The sequence below is a fragment of the Enhydra lutris genome, unplaced genomic scaffold (assembly GCF_002288905.1).
Source record: "Enhydra lutris kenyoni isolate GAN:26980312 unplaced genomic scaffold, ASM228890v2 scaffoldscaffold90, whole genome shotgun sequence".
In the NCBI taxonomy this organism is placed as follows: Eukaryota; Metazoa; Chordata; class Mammalia; order Carnivora; family Mustelidae; genus Enhydra; species Enhydra lutris.
The window spans coordinates 2,055,402-2,074,887 of NW_019154174.1; the positions used below are offsets into that span (position 1 = coordinate 2,055,402).

Consider the following 19,486-nt stretch of genomic DNA (forward strand, 5'->3'; position numbering starts at 1 on the left):
TGGAATGATGTTCTTCAGGGTTCAGTAGGGGAAATCCAACTCAACCTTCAAAATTCAGCTCAGGAACCCTCTCTTCTCAGAGGTGCTCCTTGCTCCAGTGAGACTGAAGGAGGAATCTCTTCTCTGTACTACCACAGTGCCCCATTTTATGCTTCTGGTAGAGCGTGTATCTCAGTGTTTTAATCTGTGGGGCTCCTTGGAGGCTCCTAATTCATCTTGTATCCCCAACACCTTTAAAACTGACAGAAAATAGCATGCCCTCAGAAACATTTGTGAATAAATGACTTCGATAAAAAGATAAAAACAATCAATATGTAGTTCCGTGTGAATTATATAGACATTTGTAGCATCCATTAAAGAACATCCTTACAGATACTCCTGTGAAAATGTCTTTGACATTAATACTCCCTATTTTGGCTTATTCAAGATCTGAGAATTAATAACTAATAATATCCAAAGTCCAAGATAATTGCCCAGTAATCAATGTAAAAGGCTGAGTTTCCTTTCATATTTCCTTTACATTATTTCAAAGGCATTTTTACTCTACCTTTTGTCTGGGTTTCCATATCCATACTCTTTTAGCTTAGAGAGTATCATCACTGAAGCTAAAGACTGAACAGGTTTTGTAAACAAATCATGGATGCCAAAAACCATTGAGAAAAGGGGTGACCTGAAATAAACAAAGATAGCATGGGTCTGTATCACACAGTGCATATGTGTATATATGTATATGTATATCAAGGACCTTTTCGTCATTTAGGTCCTCCTTGACCCTAACCAGACAATCATAAAAATAGTATAGTAGTTATAGCATATTAACCTCTCAGTGACAGTGGTTCTAGAGATAGAAGAACCAAGCTCTTTCAAGGAAGAAACAGATCAAAGACACAGCTAGGCTCTCAAATACTTGAGAAGTGAGAGCTGTATGTACCCTGTCCTGTGTTATGTCATTTAAACCCCACAACAGGGGTCCCTGGCTGGCTCAGTCCATGAGTTCAAGCATCACATTGGGCGGGAGAATACTTTTTTAAAAAGTTGTGAAACCCACAACAATCTTATGAGGAAGATATTATCACTCCTATTTCAAAGATGGAAGAAGAGATGAACTTGTCCATGGTCACCCTGACATTCACCATCACCCAAAGCGCATGGTTTATGTTTGGGTTCACTCTTGGTGTTCTACGTTCTGTGGGTTTTGACAAAGGTGTAAGTAGTAGAGCTAGGATTCACACTTAAGTTTCTTAGCCCAGTTTTCATGAAGGGTTACTTAAATGTGTTCTAAGTAAGAATCCTGCCATATCATTTTTTCTAAAATATTTTATTTATTTGTTTATTTATTTATTTATTTGACAGAGATCCCACCATATCATTTTTTCCTAAAATATTTTATTTGTTTGTTTGTTTGTTTATTTGACAGACAGAGATCACAAGACAGAGATCCCCACCATATCATTTTTTTCTAAAATATTTTATTTGTTTATTTGACAGACAGAGATCACAAGACAGAGATCCCTGCTGAGCAGGGAGCCCGACTTGGGGCTCAATCCCAGGACCCAGAGATCATGACCTGAGCTGAAGGCAGAGACTTAACCCATTGAGCCATCCAGGTGCCCCTTTGCCATATCATTTTTGATAATTAAGTTATGTCATATAAAAAAAATCGAAAATTCAGTGCATTGACTGGATAAACTGAAACCCTGTCATATTCTCACTAATAGTGGAAACCTTGTAACCAAGGAGGAGAAAGAGAAGAAAAGGCAAGAAAAGGGGGAGAAGGAGAAAGAAAAAGAAAGGGAAGAAAGATGAGGCAAGAGAATAGGAGGAAGTCTGATTTGATAGGAAGAACTTGGGTTTCACTCCCAGTCCTTCAATCTGATGGTTATATTACCTTGGGAAGGCTAACCCTCTCATGAGTTTCAGTTTCTTCAAAATGAGGATAATTATGGCCATATGATAATATTGTAATACAATTATTGTCTCTCTCCCCCACTAGGCTGTCAGTGCCACAGGGTAAGGGCTACATCTGTTTTGGCTCATTGTATTAAGTTCTTTTTTTTTTTTAAGGTTTTATTCATTTATTTGACAGAGACAGGGAGGGAGAGAGCACAAGCAGGGGAAGTGGCAGGCAGAGGCAGAGGGAGAAGCAGGCTCCCAGCAGAGCAGGAAGCCCAACTCCAGGCTCAATCCCAAGACCCTGGGATCATGACATGAGCTGAATGAAGGCAGTTGCTTAACCAAGTGAGCCACCCAGGTGTCCCCATTGTATTAAGTCCTTATCTGACTTGATCAGGACAATCAACAGTTGGCTAGAGAAAAACAATACTTTTTAGAAGCAAAGATGTTAACTACTCTGTTTTTGGTGAAATGTACTCATTCATTGATCTTTTCTTTGGGTTTTTTTTCTTTGAGTGTGGGCCCACAGGTGAAAGTACTGTACCATCTTTCTTCCAAGGACAGTATCCATATTACATGATCTACAATTTCTACTGCCAGTTATAGAGAGAACCTAAAGTTGTTTACAAGGCAATCTGAGTACACAATAGCTTTAGGTTTTTATGACTTTCCCCCAAGACATTTATAGCTCTCATCACATCAGACCTGAGAGTTTTGTTCTTTTTTTTTACATCTTACCTTTGTCAAATCTTTATAAAGCATTCAACTTAGTTTTCATAGAAATAACTTTCATCTCACCCTTATAGTTCCTAAGCGATTAAATGCTGTCGTTGTAATAACATTTGCAGCTGACATTAATAGGTTTGAAACAAAAAGCACTAACTCTTGTTAAGGATACAACTTATTTTTTTTAAGATTTTATTTATTTATTTGACACCAGAGATCACAAGTAGGCAGAGAGGCAGGCAGAGAGAGAGGAGGAAGCAGGCTCCCTGCTAAGCAGAGAGCCCAACGCTGGGCTCCATCCCAGGACCCCGAGACCACAACCTGAGCTGAAGGCGGAGGTTTTAACCCACTGAGCCACCCAGGCGCCCCCAACTTATTTTTTTATGAAGACTTTACTTATTTGTCATAGAGAGCACACAAGCAGGGGGAGTGGCAGGCAGAGGCAGAGGGAGAAGCAGGCTGAGCAAGGAGCCCAAAGTGGGACTCAATCCCAGGACCCCAGGATCATAAAATAAGGATACAACTTATGCTACCAAGAAAGCACAGGTACCCTCCAGACTGGCCACTTGTCAAAAGCCTGCAACACACCATGTACATAGAGTGTGTTTTAGAATCACCTGGCTGGCTCAGTTGTAGGAGCATGCAAGCCTTGATCTCAGGGTCGTGAGTTTGAACCCCACATTGGGTGCAGAGATTACTTTAAAAGTTAAAAGGGCACCTGGGTGGCTCAGTTCGTTGAGCGTCCAAATCCTGGTTTGGGCTCAGGTCATGATCTCAGGGTTGTTAGATCAAGCCCCACATTGGGCTCTGCACTCAGCATGAAGTCCACTAGGAATTCTTTCTCCCTCTGCTCACTACCCTGCCCCTGCTTGTGTGCTCTTCCTCTAAAATAAAATAAATAATAAATAAATAAAATCTTTTTTTTTAATTAAAAATTAAAAAAAGAGAGGAGAGTGTATTTTAGAGGGATCTGTTACCAGGCCTCCTATATTGTATCTCCAGCATTTACCACAATGCCTGACACATCGGAGGCAATCAGCACATATTTGAATATCTACCACACAAGGCTGGGGTGACACTTGAATGAGCAAAAGCCATATAATGCTTGTACACATTGGGGTGTGGTAAATGTTGGTGTTCTTTTCTTCCCAACTGTTTGAGACATTTTATTTACTTGTCTCCAGTCTCATTCAAAAAGAATTTGAGAGGGGCGTCTGGGTGGCTCAGTCAGTTAAAGTGTCTGCCTTCTGCTTAGCTCATGATCCCAGGGTCCTGGGATGGAGCCCCAGGTTGAGCTTCCTGCTCAGTGGGGAGTCTGGTTCTCCCTCTGCTGTTCCCCCTGCTTCTGCTCTCTCTCTCTCTCTGGCAAATAAATACATAAATAAGTAAATAATTTTTAAAAGAATTTGAGAGTTGTAAGATGTCTTCTGAAATTTCTTCTTATTCAATTACTCATTTTTTTTATTTTATTTTATTTTTTTTTTAAAGATTTTATTTATTTGTCAGAGAGAGAGACGGAGAGAGAGCAAGCACAGGCAGACAGAATGGCAGGCAGAGGCAGAGGGAGAAGCAGGCTCCCTGATGAGCAAGGAGCCCGATGTGGGACTCGATCCCAGGACGCTGGGATCATGACCTGAGCCGAAGGCAGCTGCTTAACCAACTGAGCCACCCAGGCGTCCCTCAATTACTCATTTTTTAAAGTGGGGGGGAGTAGAGGGAGGGAACCATCTTTTAAAGATTTTTATTTCTTTTATTTGACAGACAGAGATCACAAGTAGGCAGAGAGAGGAAGCAGGCTCCCTGCTGAGCAGAGAGCCCGATGTGGGACTCGATCCCAGGACCCTGAGATCATGGCCTGAGCCAAAGGCAGAGGCTTAACCCACTGAGTCACCCAGGCACCCCTAAATTACTCATTTAAAAAAAGTGATTTGAGCCAGTCACTTTTCTAGACACTGGTGAAAACATGGTCCTGCTCTTGAAGGAACTCACCATCTTGCTTATCACCCAAACATAACTTAGTAACAAAACCCTGAAACAGAAAGGAATTATATAAAGCTGGTTTGGCAAAACTTTCCTCAATATAAATTTCATTAAAAAAAAAAAAAAAAAGAGGTGGGGCACCTGGGTGGCTCAGTGGGTTGGGGCCTCTGCCTTCGGCTCAGGTCGTGGTCCCAGGGTCCTGGGATCGAGCCCCACGTCAGGCTCTCGGCTCAGAGGGGACCCTGCTTCCCCCCACCCTGCCTGCCTCTCTGCCTACTTGTGATCTCTCTCTCTGTCCATAAATAAATAAAATCTTAAAAAAAAAAAAGAGGCCATGCAGTCTGAATGTTTCCACAGAGTTGATAAAGGATGTACCTGTGTTAAAATAACATTCCTCTCTCATCTGTAAAATAGGGTACATGTCAGAAAACATTTACCAACCAAGTGAATTTTATAGCTTAAAACCAGACCAAAGAACAAAACCTCTCACCAGCAGCAGCTTATGACTTCTCAAGTAAAAAAAGATGAGGTGGACCTTTTTTTGTTTTTAATCTTAATTCTTACAATGTCACAGAGCAAAAGCCACTTTGCCTTAACATCCAGGGCACTAAGTGATACTGCAATAGGTAGAACATAAAGCTATCTGAGATTTCACTTTGGTTTCTGAGATCTAATCCTGTTGTAGCATCGGCTGTGTGAACCTAAGGGATAAAAAGTTAGGATGTCCTAACTTTCCCTAACGCGGGGTGGGGGGGGGGAGTTGCCCAGGGCAAACTATCATGAATATCCTATTATGTTCTGTTCTCTAATTCCCAATGATGCCTCTTACGATTGTCTCTTAGATACGTGATGGCTAGTGGCAATATAACAGGCAGACTCTGATAGGTCCTGCCTCCATGTGATATTCTAATATGTGATATAGCTAATATTTGAAAAAATGTACTTACTGCCAATTGAACTTCAGTAAATCTGCATCCACCATGTCAGCTAGTGGCAGGTTAAAGAAGCGAAAAAAAAAAAAAACGACTTGCACAATCACCCTAGAAGCCATTCTAAAATATACATATGAAATATGCATATAACTAGGAGGCAAAGATTTTGTTTTAAAAAAAAAAACATCAAATGAAAGTCGAAAATTTGTTAGAAAGAAAAATGAAATAATGTAGTTCAGTCTGACTCTTGAACAATATGGGGGTTTGGGGTGCCGACCCCCCAGGCAGTGGAAAATTCCCATATACCTTTTGCCTCCCCCAAATCTTAATTACTAAGAGCCTACTGCTGACTGGAAGTCTTGCCAATATCACAAAACAGTTAACACATATTCTGTGTATTATATGTATTATATACTATATTCTTATAATAAAATAAGCTAGAAAAAAGAAAGTGTTAATTAAAAAAATCATTATGGGGTGCCTGGATGGCTCAGTCAGTTAAGCGTCTGCCTTCAGCTCAGGTCATGATCCCACGGTCCTGAGATCGAGCCCCCCATCAAGCTCCCTGCTCCATGGGAAGCCTGTTTCTCCTTCTCCTCCCTACTTGGGCTCTCTCGTTATCTCTGTCTCTCTCTCAAATAAATAAATAAAATCTTTTTTAAAAATAAAGTCATCAGAAGGAAGAGAAAATACATTTAGAGTACTGTACTATATTTATTCAAAAAAGTCCTCCTATAAGTGGACCGGTACTGTTCAAACTTGGGTTGTGCAAGGGTCTACTGTACTATAAACGTAAAGATATGAGGCACACCTTTCTTTTTTTTTTTTTAAAGATTTTATTTATTTATTTCACAGAGAGAGATCACAAGTAGGCAGAGAGGCAGGCAGAGAGAGAGGGGGAAGCAGGCTCCCCGCCGAGCAGAAAGCCCGATGCGGGACTCGATCCCAGGACCCTGAGATCATGACCTGAGCCGAAGGCGGAGGCTTAACCCACTGAGCCACCCAGGTGCCCCGAGGCACACCTTTCTATCCTTATCTATGAATACATAATTCTCTCTTTTTTTAAAGATTTTATTTATTTATTTGACAGAGAGAGATCACAAGCAGGCAGAGAGGCAGGCAGAGAGAGAGAGAGAAGGAAGCAGGCTCCCCGCTGAGCAGAGAGCCCGATGTGGGGCTTGATCCCAGGACCCCGGGACCATGACCCAAGCCGAAGGCAGAGGCTTTAACCCACTGAGCCACCCAGGCGCCCCTATAATTCTCTTTTAAAAATGAAATAACTGGGGCGCCTCAGTTGGCTAAGCATCTGCCTTCGGCTCATGTCATGATCCCAGGCTTCTGGGATGGAGTCCCTCATGGGGCTCCCTGCTCAGTGGGGAGTCAGCTTCTCCCTTTTCTGCTCCTTCCTCTTGTGCTTTCTCTCTCTCTGTGTGTGTCAAATAAATAAATAAAATCTTTTAAAAAATATTTTATTTATTTATTTGACAGAGAGCTAGAGAGAGAGCACAAGTAAGCAGAGCGGCAGGGAGAGGGGGAGAGAGAGAAGCAGGCTCTCTGCTGAGCAGGGAGACTGATGCGGGGCTTGATCCCAGGACCCTGGAATCATGACCCGAGCCGAAGGCAGCCGCTTAACCAGCTGAGCCACCCGGGCGCCCCTAAAATCTTTTTTAAAAATAAAAATAGGGGCGCCTGGGTGGCTCAGTGGGTTAAGGCCTCTGCTTTCCGCTCAGGTCGTGATCCCAGGGTCCTGGAATCGAGCCCCACATCGGGCTCTCTGCTCTGCGGAGAGCCTGCTTCCTCCTCTCTCTCTGCCTGCCTCTCTTGCCTATTTGTGACCTCTGTCTGTCAAATAAATAAATAGAATCTTTGAAAAAATAAAAATAAAAATAAAAATAAAAATAAATAAGTATGAAATAACTACTGTTGCTTGGGATTTTAAAAAATGGGTTTTTTGTTTTTTAGTTTTTAAATTCCAGTGAGTTAACATACAGTGTAATTAATATTAGTTTGGGTATATAATTTAGTGATTCAACATTTCCACACAATCCCTGGTGCTCATCACAGCAAGTATCCTCCTCAATCCCCATTCAACTCCCCTCCCCAATCTACTCCCAATCATCACTTATTCTCTATAGTTAAGTCTGCTTTTTAAAAATGGTTTTTAGGGGCGCCTGGGTGGCTCAGTGGGTTAAAGCCTCTGCCTTTGGCTCAGGTCATGATCTCAAGGTCGTGGGATCGAGTCCCGCATGGGGCTCTCTGCTCAGCAGGGAGCCTGCTTCCCTCTCTCTCTCTGCCTGCCTCTCTGCCTACTTCTGATCTCTGTCTGTCAAATAAATAAATAAAAATCTTTTAAAAATGGTTTTTATGCTTTTTCTTCATTCCCAAATTACTACCTTCTCGTTTAATCTGATTAAACTATGGGCAGATTCTGAAGAACAAAACAGGCCAGGGAAATTAATCAGACATTTTTCTCTTGATATCAAGAATAGAATAAATTAATATAAAAGAACATATAACATTTTAATTATGATAGGAGAATGAAAATGGGGGAATAGTTTAAGTAAAAAAAAAAAAGACAAAAAGTCTTCATTCTATAAATGAAACAAGATGGGATCAGGAGGGACATAAACCACAAGAGACTCTTAATCTCACAAAACAAACCGAGGGTTGCCAGGGGGAGGGGTGTAGGGAGAGGGTGGTGGGGTTATGGACGTTGGGGGAAGGTATGTGCTATAAAGTGTGTAAACCTAGAGATTCACAGACCTGTACCCCTGGGGCTAATAATACATATATGTTAATTTAAAAAAAATCTTCATTCTAAAAATCACTATAAAAATGTCATTTTAAGGGGCGCCTGGGTGGCTCAGTGGGTTAAGCCACTGCCTTCGGCTCAGGTCATGATCTCAGGATCCTGGGATCAAGTCCCACATCGGGCTCTCTGCTCAGTGGGGAGACTGCTTCCCTCTCTCTCTCTCTCTCTGCATGCCTCTCTGTCTACTTGTGATCTCTCTCTGTCAAATAAATAAAATCTTTTAAAAAAAGATGTCATTTTAAGGGGGTGCCTGGCTGGCTCAGTCAGTAGAGCATGCCACTCTTGATCTCAGGGCTGTGACTTCAAGCCTCATGTTGGGTGTAGAGTTTACTTAAAAAATAAAAGCTTTAAAAAATGTCATTTTAAATATGATATAGGCAGGGCCACCATTATATACTTATAGAATAGTTACCTATACGAAATTCTAATGTCATGAAATTCTGCAGCAATTCAATCCTTTGAGTGTTATTCTACTCTCCACTACCAATTTATTCAAAATACAAATAAATCTTCATGAAAATTTTCTCAAATTGTTCCAGCAGAGACCTGGGGTAGGATTATTCATTTATCCACCCAAAACACATTTTCCAAGGATCAACTATTTGTAGGAACTGAAGTAGATAATGCAGCCAGGGTGATAAAAGAAGAGACCCTACTCACAATAAGCTCAGTCCAGTGGAGGCCACAGACAGTCACAGGCAGGGGGGTAAACCCTACAGCACAGATAAGCAGAGGGCATGGGAGTCATGTAGGAGGCACCCCTAAACCAGAGGAGGACAGAGAAGCACATCAGAGAAGCACATCCCTGAGCTGTAGCCTTCAGAAACACCAGGAGAGAGCCAGGCAGGAAATGGTGAACAGCTTTCTGGGCACAGAATGCTGCATATTGACATGAGGTATTTGAACTGGGAACTACAAAGGATTCCTGTTTGCTGTGGAGTAAAGTGACACTGAAAGAGTAATAAAAAATGAGGATGAACATGTGAACAGTGACTATATAACAAAAGACCTCATGTGTCATCATTTGGACTCTATCTTGAGAGCAATGAAAAGCCACTTAAGATTGTTAAGCAAAGGAATGCCCTGTTCTTCTAGGAGCAGTGTGGACGAAGGGGTTGGAGGGACTGGAGACTACAGACAGCGGGACCATCTGGGAGGCCATCTACTACTCTACATAAGAGATGATGAGGACCTGAGCTAAAGGGATGGCAATGGGAGCAGAGAAGGGATGGATTCAGGACATATTAGGAAAATAAAACTACTAATAAACTAATAGCATATTGATTGTAGGAGACAGAGAAGAAAGGAGAAGACAAAGACAAATTTGATGACTTGGATGCCTAAGCAGACTATAGAGCCATTTTCCAAGATGGGGACAAAGGCAAAGAACATATTTTGGGGGCAAGATCCTTATCTGGCAGCAGCATTTACTAAATGATGCACATTAATAGGTTAAAAAGAGGAATTTTACTACACAATCTAATGTATGAAATAACTTCAAAAAAGAAGCCATGAAGAGTGCCTCGGTGGCTCAGATGGTTAAGCATCTGACTCTTGGTTTCAGCTCGGGTCATGATCTCAGGGTCCTGAGATTGAGCCCTGTGTCAGGCTCTGTGCTGGGCATGGAGCCAGTTTAAGATTCTCTCTCTCCCTCTACCCCTGCCACCTCTAAAAAAAAAAAAAAAAAAAAAAAATTGCAGGGACACCTGGATGGCTCAGGCTTGGGCCACGATTCCAGGGTCATGTAATTGAGTCCCATTATCAGGCTCCTCGTTCAGCTGGGAGCTTGCTTCTCCCTCTGCCTGTTGCTCCCCCTGCTTGTGCACTCTCTCTCTTCCAAAAAAATAAATAAAATCTTTTTTTCTTTTTTTAGAGTTCTTTGCTCCTTTTTTTTTTTTTTTTAAGATTTTATTTATTTGGGACTCCTGGGTGACTCAGTTGGTTAAGCGACTGCCTTGGGCTCAGGCCATGGTCTCAGAGTCCTGGGATCGAGCCCTGTGTCAGGCTCCTTGCTCGGCAGGCAGCCTATTTCTCCCTTCTCCCTCTGCCTGCTATTCTGCCTGCTTCTGCTCTTTCTTTGTCAAATAAATAACTAAATAATTTTAAAAAGATTTTATTTATTTATTTGACAGGGAGAAAGAGAGCACAAGTAGGCAGAGTGGCAGACAGAGGGAGAGGAAGAAGCAGGCTCTCCACTGTGGGGCTCAATCCCAGGACCCTGGGTCCACGACCTGGGCCAACAGCAGCAGCCTAACTGACTGAGTGGCCTAACCGACTGAGCCACCCAGGCACCCCAATAAAATCTTTTAAAACAAAAAAAGCAGGGGCGCCTGGGTGGCTCAATGGGTTAAAGCCTCTGCCTTCAGCTCGGGCCATGATTCCAGGGTCCTGGGATCGAACCCCGCATTGGGCTCTCTGCTCAGCAGGAAGTCTGCTTCCCTTCCTCTCTCTCTGCCTACCTCTCTGCCTGCTTGTGATCTCTGTCTGCCAAATAAATAAATAAAATCTTTAAAAAAAAAAGCAGCCGTGAACATTCAGACAATTTGGAAGAAAGGTACACTAACTGCCTAGAAATGAATATTCAACACAATTCAGATCAAAAATGTTTCACTCCTTGAAATGGTGAATGGCAAGACTAGTGTAATTTGGGGATTGGCACAGGCACTTACTTACATGATAAAAGTGAGATAAAGAGCCAAAAAGTAATAATATTGTTGTCTGAGATATAACGGGACAATGGAGGCTGCTCCTTCTAGGTAGTAAGAAATTAAGATAGTTTTATAATAACCAAACTTCTTCCACCAGGACTGACTGATAAGTACAAGGCACTGAAATGGAAACAGGGTGACATAGTGTTAAGAAAGAACACCATGAATTAGGTGTACTCTTGCTGATGACAAAGTAAATGTTCTCAGCAAAAATATAAATTTGCTTCTGAATTGTAGTATCAGTCGAAACGCACAAGTAATATTGTCTATTGTGACCAGAAATGCTATTACTCATATATATCCATAAAAATTGACTAAGGATAGTAATATTCTGTAATAACAAAGGAACAGCCATTATCTCCTATAAAACGAACAAACCCGAAAAAGGTTTCCTACATTTTCATTTTCACACTAATATGAAGATATTTTACTAAAACCAACCATATGAAAGAATCCATTGCTTAGAAACAATCGGTATGGGACACCTGGGTGGCTCAGTCTGTTCAGTGTCTGGCTTTTGATTTCTGCTCAGGTCATGATCTCTGAGATGGAGCCCCGAGATGGGCTCCGCACTCAGTGGGCAGTCTACATCCCCTCTCCCTCTCTCTTTGCCCCTCCCCCACACCACATGCACACTCTCTCTAAAATAAACAAATAAATCTTAAAAAAGAGAGAGAGAGAAACAATCAACATTGCTTTATGGTGATGCGAAAGGTCCAACTAAAATCTAATATAAATCCAGATTTGAAGATTTGGGGTTAAAGCCCAGAATTCACTCAGCATACAGTAGATAAAACAAATTTTTATTGAATAAGTGAATATATATTTCACTATTGTTCTTACTTTTATATAGCTGAATGTACTTTTTAATCCTAAAATTGAGTACCATAAACAATAGTTTATGATTCTATCTACATTTCTTTGGGTTTTGCTTTTTGCCTAATCTTACATAGTTTCATAATTCTAATAGGCTCATGTTGAGAGCTCAGACTTAACATTTTTTTCTGCATTTCAAGCTATCATTGAAAAAGTTCATTGTTCTAGATTGAAAAGTTTGTGCTAAATATACGTAAGTACATTAACAAGTGTCTGAAGATATTCTTTGTTTTCAATTAAAAAGTACATTGTTGGGACGCCTGGGTGGCTCAGTTGGTTAAGCGGCTGCCTTCGGCTCAGGTCATGATCCCAGCGTCCTGGGATCGAGTCCCACATCGGGCTCCTTGCTCATCAGGGAGCCTGCTTCTCCCTCTGCCTCTGCCTGCCATTCTGTCTGCCTGTGCTTGCTCTCTCTCCCTCTCTCTCTCTCTCTGACAAATAAATAAATAAAAAATCTTTAAAAAAAAAAAAAAGTACATTGTTGGGGCGCCTGGGTGGCTCAGTGGGTTAAAGCCTCTGCCTTCGACTCAGGTCATGATCCCAGAGTCCTGGGATGGAGCCCCGCATCCATCAGGCTCTCTGCTCAGCAGGGAGCCTGCTTCCTCCTCTCTCTCTGCCTGCCTCTCTGCCTACTTGTTATCTCTGTCTGTCAAATAAATAAATAAAATCTTAAAAAAAAAAGAGTACATTGTTTAGCCTTGAAAAGTTTTCATTAACCAAATGTACATATATTACATGAGAATTTTGAGTGATGTAAGTAGAATAGAAATGTACTGTAATAAACAAAAGTGTTTTTTACCTCTGACTAACTTTTTGGCTTACTTCTCTACTTTCAAGGAACAAGAGCTCATTTTCTAGATACTAAAGACAATGAACGGCTCAGTAACTGATGTGATCCAAGTTATTTCTTAGAGTTCTGTAAGAGAAAATACATAGAACACCCCAGCAAGTCCCATTATAGTCCTCCCTATAAGAATAATATTGTAAAATCACACATTTCCACATATTGGAATGAAACCTCTTGTTCTCGGTCTCTAATGCATGAATGCATAAAACACAAGAAATTATAATAATATAAAAAATATGTGACAGAGTGGAAAGGGCAAGATTCTGAAATCAGATGTCCCTTGGTTTGAATCCAGCTTTTCCACTTTACCAGCTGTGTGATCATAGACAAGTTACTTTATTGTAAGGGACATTTTCTCCAACAAACACTCTCTCTGTGTGTCTCTGCCTCTCACCATCTCTCTGTCTCTGTCTCTCTCTCTCATCTAGCACACACTCAACATATAAGCTACTCAATTGCTAGCTATTATTATATGTCCAATGTATAAAAATATATAAAAAGATATGAGCCAATGATATAAATGATAAAAATGATGGGAGAGAATGCTTTTTCACTTACTAAAATAAAGTCTTCTACAAACTGAGAGTTTTGGCTCTCCATTCATGCTTATTGAGTAGGAGTTTGTGAACAGTGTGTCTCAGCATAAATGTTGGCAAACCTATGCCAAAGAAGCCTAAAGCAAAACAGATAAAGTCAGTGTGTTCTTGCAGTGGAAATCTAGTAAAATACTTGCCGTAATCGAGTCTTAATTAAAAAAAAAAAAAACTACCATTTCTAGAGGGTTTAGTTTGTGCCAGGAACCATTTTAAGTACTTTGTATATTTTGAGTCACTTAATCCTCATAATAATTCTATTCATTGGGCACTATTTTTATTCTCATGTTACAGATGAGGAAACTGAGGCACAGAATGGTTGAGTAACTTACCCTGGGTCACACAGCTAGTAAGAGGAGCGCAGAACTACTCTCTGGCAGACTCCATGCTCTTAACCCATTTACTATCCTGCCTCTCTGAGGGGAATGAGATGTGGAAGAGTCACAGAGAGAGAAAACATGAGTAGGGGGAAGGGCAGAAAAGAAGAGAGAATCCCAAATAGATTCTACACTGAGCACGGAGCCCAGCGTGGAGCTCCATCTTACGACCCTGAGATCACGACCTGAGCCGAAACCAAGAGTTGGATTCTTAACTGAGCCACTCAGGCACCCCAAACTGCACATTTTAAATGGGTGAACTGTATGGTATACGTGAATTACATCTCAATGAAGCTGTGAAAAAAAAATCTATCTACTTTATTATTTTTTATTTATTATTATTATTTTTTAAATTTTAAGTAGGCTCCACACCCAACATGTGGTTTGAACATAACACTGAGATCAAGAGTCACATGCTCTACCAACTGAGCCAGCCAGAAACCCCTACTCTTTTTTTTTTTTTTAAGATTTTATTTATTTATTTGACAGAGATCACAAGTAGGCAGACAGGAGGCAGAGAGGGGAAGCAGGCTCCCCGCGGAGCAAAGAGCCTGATGAGGGGCTCAATCCCAAGACCCTGAGATCACAACCCAAGCTGAAGGCAGAGGCTTAACCCACTGAGCCACCCAGGCACCCCTACTCTTTTTATTTTTAACATAAGAGTTTAACAAACTTTTTTCTTTCACTTAGAGGAGATACTCTAGACAAGTACATGATTAAAAATAAGAAGATAAATATTATAGATATGCTTATATTAAAATGTACATATGTCGGGGCACCTGGGTGGCTCAGTGGGTTAAGCCGCTGCCTTCGGCTGGGGTCATGATCTCAGGGTCCTGGGATCGAGTCCCGCATCGGGCTCTCTGCTCAGCAGGGAGCCTGCTTCCCTTCCTCTCTCTCTGCCTGCCTCTCTTCCTCTCTCTCTGCCTGCCTCTCTGCCTACTTGTGATCTCTCTCTGTCAAATAAATAAATAAAATCTTTAAAAAAAAATAAAATAAAATGTACATATGTCTTAGAATCTGATAACACAGATAAGAGCACAAACAGTTCCCCATTCTGGGTCATTGAACATAGGAGCAAACAGCTTGACAGACTTCTAACTGTCCTAAAGGAATAGCATCATTTCACTATGCATACCTAGTACCTGGGACTATTCTGATAAGCTAAATATGATACTCTATTTGGTCTACTCTGCTAAGTAAACCGTGTAAACACAGTACATTTTAGAGACAGAATCTAAAAGCGTATAGCTCTAAAGGCAGATGCCTCTGAACCTTTTCTCATCTTTTCTCATCTGTAAGGACAAGAAGAGTCTTTCCCTTGAAGGTGGTTGTTGTGAGGATTCCATGAGATAATATGAGCAATGGGCTTGGCATGGTTCATGACCCACAGTAAGCACCCAAGGGGACTTACCATTATTACGGTATATACAGTAACCAAGCCATGACAAGGCCTCGAGCTAATCTTCGAAAACGCCAGCGTATCCTGTGTCCTTTGCATAAGAAAGTGTGGCGACACTTAAAATATTTTAGAACTATTTCTATCCCACATGGTTTAAATATTTTTGAAACCATGTAAACACATAAACGAAGTAAAAACTCTTCTGTCTAGAATGACTTATTCTCTGAAGAGGATAATGAATTTTACTTATTTAATTATGAAAATCGGAAAAACCTGTATCATAGGCTAGGTTAAGTCATATTTTGGGGTGACATATTTAGGTGAAGGAAAGCAATATGATTCATCAGCTCTCCAAATGGAGTTAAAAAAAAACCCCAGCAGGCTGGTAAACTTTTTGAAGCAGGACATGCCCTTTCCAGTAATGGTCATGAGCGTGGAATTTTAATAACGTTCTGGAATTCCAGGACTCAGTCTTTTAGCCAAGTGTTTTGAAAGCTGGTTTCAAGAATTCTTGATCAAGTAACCTTCTTTCTTATAATGGTTACAGGAAGGTTAAATGCCTGGGTAAAGCAAACCGGCTGTTTATTTCCTGCCATACCTCTGCTACGGTTTAAGTGAGAAAGCTCAGGAGAACAAAATTCAAAAGCTAAAAGGTTTCAAATATCATAGGTTCACTTTTCTTTTCTCTTTTCATTTCTTGTTTCCATTATGCTTCTATGGAATCTTACATAACACCTGAGGCTCTGAATCTTTGGGTCTCCCTCTCTCTCTCTCTTTTTTTAAAGATTTTATTTATTTATTTGACAGACAGAGATCACAAGTAGGCAGAGAGGCAGGCAGAGAGAGATGGAGAAGCAGACTCCCTGCTGAGCAGAGAGCCCAATGCGGGGCTCGATCCTAGGACTCTGGGATCATGACCTGAGCCGAGGGCAGAGGCTTTAACCGACTGTGCCACCCAGGGCACCCCTCTCTCTCTTTTTTCTAATTGAAATACAGTTGACATACATGTTGTATTAATGTCAGGTATACCACCTAGTGATTTCACAAGTCTCTATATTATGCTACACTTACGCACAAGTCTAGCTGCCATCTGTCACCTGACATTATTGCAATATCATTGACTCTATTGTCTTCGGGTCTCTTACAGTATCATTTTGACAAACTGCTGATACAATCAGGTTTTTAATTTCCTCAGCTAGGTAAGAGTTAAGCGTTTATCCCTGTGGGAAGTTACAGGGAGAATCATCACATACCTGTGGGCAAATAAAGCCTGACCTGTACATGAGACTGCTTATGGAAGAGGGAAGAATGTCCTTAGGAATGAGACTATTGGCAAAGATCATCATGAAGTTATTGGAGAAGGTTAAATGGAAGACTTGAAAGAAATTTATTATCAGAAAAAGGCAAAAGTTTTGCTGAGTCAAGATCTGTCTCATCAATAGAGACCATGGAGGTCCAGGGGAGATCCTGCTCACTCTCTGAGAAAAGGTTTTCCTCGGGGCTTCTCTGGTAGGTTCCAAGTGATCATGTGGCACATGCCAGTGTAAAGGCTGGCCACGGCAAGAGGAGCCATGACCACAGCAACAGCCTGAAAATTGAGTAAAATTTCCACGTTATCGGAGAGGGGACCACAGGAAAGGACACTGGTGGATCCTATTAGTGATGTCATTTGGCTAATTTTAATAAGCTGAAGGCGACTTTTGTGTCTAGTGAAAATCTCTGCCAACCTTCTTGATAGTATTTCCAAGGGAACCAAGGAAGCAGGAAGCCTATTGAATATAAAGGGGCACAGAACTGCGTGGACTGGAACAGCAGTCAGCCTGAGAGTTGTTGTGAAAATACCCAGTCAGGTCATTAAGAGCATGCCAGATCATTAAAATCATCTAGGAGAACAAAAAACAAACAAACAAACAACAACACAGGATTATTTTAGTGTGGTTTTTATTTTTTTTTAAGATTTTTATTTATTTATTTGACAGAGAGAGATCACAAGTAGGCAGAGAGAGAGGAGGAAGCAGGCTCCCTGCCAAGCAGAGAGCCCGATGCGGGACTCGATTCCAGGACCCTGGGATCATGACCTGAGCTGAAGGCAGCGGCTTAACCCACTGAGCCACCCAGGCGCCCCGACTCCCAAACTTTTAACGTGAAATAACCAAAACTATAAGGGGTGGGGGAGGCATGGGGGAGGCAAAAGTTCACTGCTTTCAGAACCAGTAGGGGGCGTACATCCTGTAATATCCATAATCAGATAGGTTAATACCACTCCAAAAGCCAAGGCCTATTCACTTTGTGTTTAGGCATTGTACAAATAGTTACATCAATTAATTTATTAAATCCTTAAAATGATCCTATGAAGTGGGTACTACAATTATCCCTGCTTTACAAATGAAACTGAGGACCCTAGAAGTTGATCAATTTGCCTAGCTAGTTAGTGACAGAGCCACAATCTGAGCCAAGGCAGATGACCTCAGAATCTGTGCTTTCAATCGTTATGTTAGACTTCTTCTTCTTTTTAAGGCACACAAGGCCACGCTCTACAGAGAATGATGGCTTGTGTATATGCCATGGCATAGTTTTACACAATTCCATTAGGGAAGGTTAAAATATCAATGTTTGCCATTGCAAAATGCCAAACAATACTAAGTAAGTCAAGTTCGCGTTGGTGGTAATAAATGAGTAATATTATAAAATATAAGAGTTTTAACACCATTAACTCTATACACCCTGACCACATAATTGGTAATGAGTTACAACCCAATTTGTGATTACCACGGACCTTCTCAAAGACATAGAATATCTTAATAATAATTCTAATTGTTCCATATAAGTGGATTTTCCAGATAACCAAAGCTTTCCCTTTAAACTCTAAAGCTTTTATGTTTTAAGTGGCAATCTTTTTAAAAGTTTCTTTGCCCTCGAACAGAGGATTTGGACATGGATAACCTTTTCTTGAAAAGACAGCTGTGTGAAGAATCAGCTCTTTGGAAAATCATAATAATCCCCTGTGGGGAAGGAGAAACTCTGTCCTAGGTGATAAGATAATGAGGGCTCCATCTCACTTGGGCTTGGTAAAAGGCCACTTCTGAAATCTTGTACAGATATAAAAAAAGCTTCACATAGTAGAAACTGAAGACAGAATTTAGCGTTTCAGTCCCTAATGTTAGCATAGAATATGCCCAAGCAATGAGTTTGATCCTTAAAAGTATCATTTTTCATGCAAAGGAATTCTTCTTCCTTTTGTTTAAAAAAAAAAAAAGGAAAATGGGGTTAAAATTCACTGTTTGCATACAATACATGATGGGTGGCAAAATTCCACTGAACACTAATTTAATTTTAATTAAGTAAAAATCTAAAACCACTAGCTGTCACCAGATTCAGCATTTTACTTTCTTAACCATTCGCTCAGCATTTTTTGAGAAGTTGCTAGGGACCCTAATTTGCATAAAGTGTAACCCACTTGCATATGTATATATATATATTTTTTTTTTATTTTTAGTTATCCCTAAAACCCAACACGGGGCTCAAACCCAAGACCCAAAGATCAAGAGTCACACACTCCTCCAACTGAGCCAGACAGGAGCCCCTACTTGAACATATTTTTAATAACTCTTCCAAGTTATAAAAGTGAGATTTACCCATGAGTTTGGATATGCTTAACTAGGGGCCAAGGAGATGTGTCTATGGCATTATTATCCTCCCTGCTTGGAGGGTGCAACAGAAAGGGAACAATGAGGGGCGCCTGGGTGGCTCAGTGGGTTAAAGCCTCTGCCTCAGCTCAGGTCATGATCCCAGGGTTCTGGGATCAAGCCCTGCATCGGGCTCTCTGCTTGGCGGGGAGCCTGCTTCCCTCTCTCTTTTTTTCTACCTGCTTCTCTGCCTGCTTGTGATCTCTGTCAAATAAATAAATAAAATCTTTTAAAAAATGAAAAAAAAAAAAAAAAAGAAAGGGAACAATGAAATGACATCCTTTAGCTAAAGTCAGACAGAAGGAATAGAATCTTTCATCTTAGTATAAAGTCGACCATTCAGTAGTTACAGAGTTGCACTGGAATATTTACTGTTGGTCTTTTCCTCACAGACTATGTAACTTTGGCCCAAAGGTTGTATCTAAGATGGATATTAGAAGTAACACATTCCGGGGTGCCAGTTGTGAAATCAAGTCCTGAGTTGGGTTTGAGTTTCTTTCTCTCAGGGCCCCCTCCTCCGGCGTGCACTTGCTCTCTCTCTCTCTCAAAACAAATAAATAACAAAACAAATAAATAAAATCTTAAAAAAAAAAAAAAAGAAATAACACATTCTTGTCTTTGCTCGATGTAGACGTCCCTCGTAAATCTGGCCTA

General features: G+C 40.9%; 1 pseudogene; it reads right to left on the reverse strand.

Annotated features, from left to right (window-relative positions):
• Nucleotides 1–543: 543 nt before the first annotated feature.
• On the reverse strand, nucleotides 544–18,355 carry LOC111162196 (annotated as a pseudogene).
• Between the last annotated feature and the right edge of the window lie 1,131 nt (nucleotides 18,356–19,486).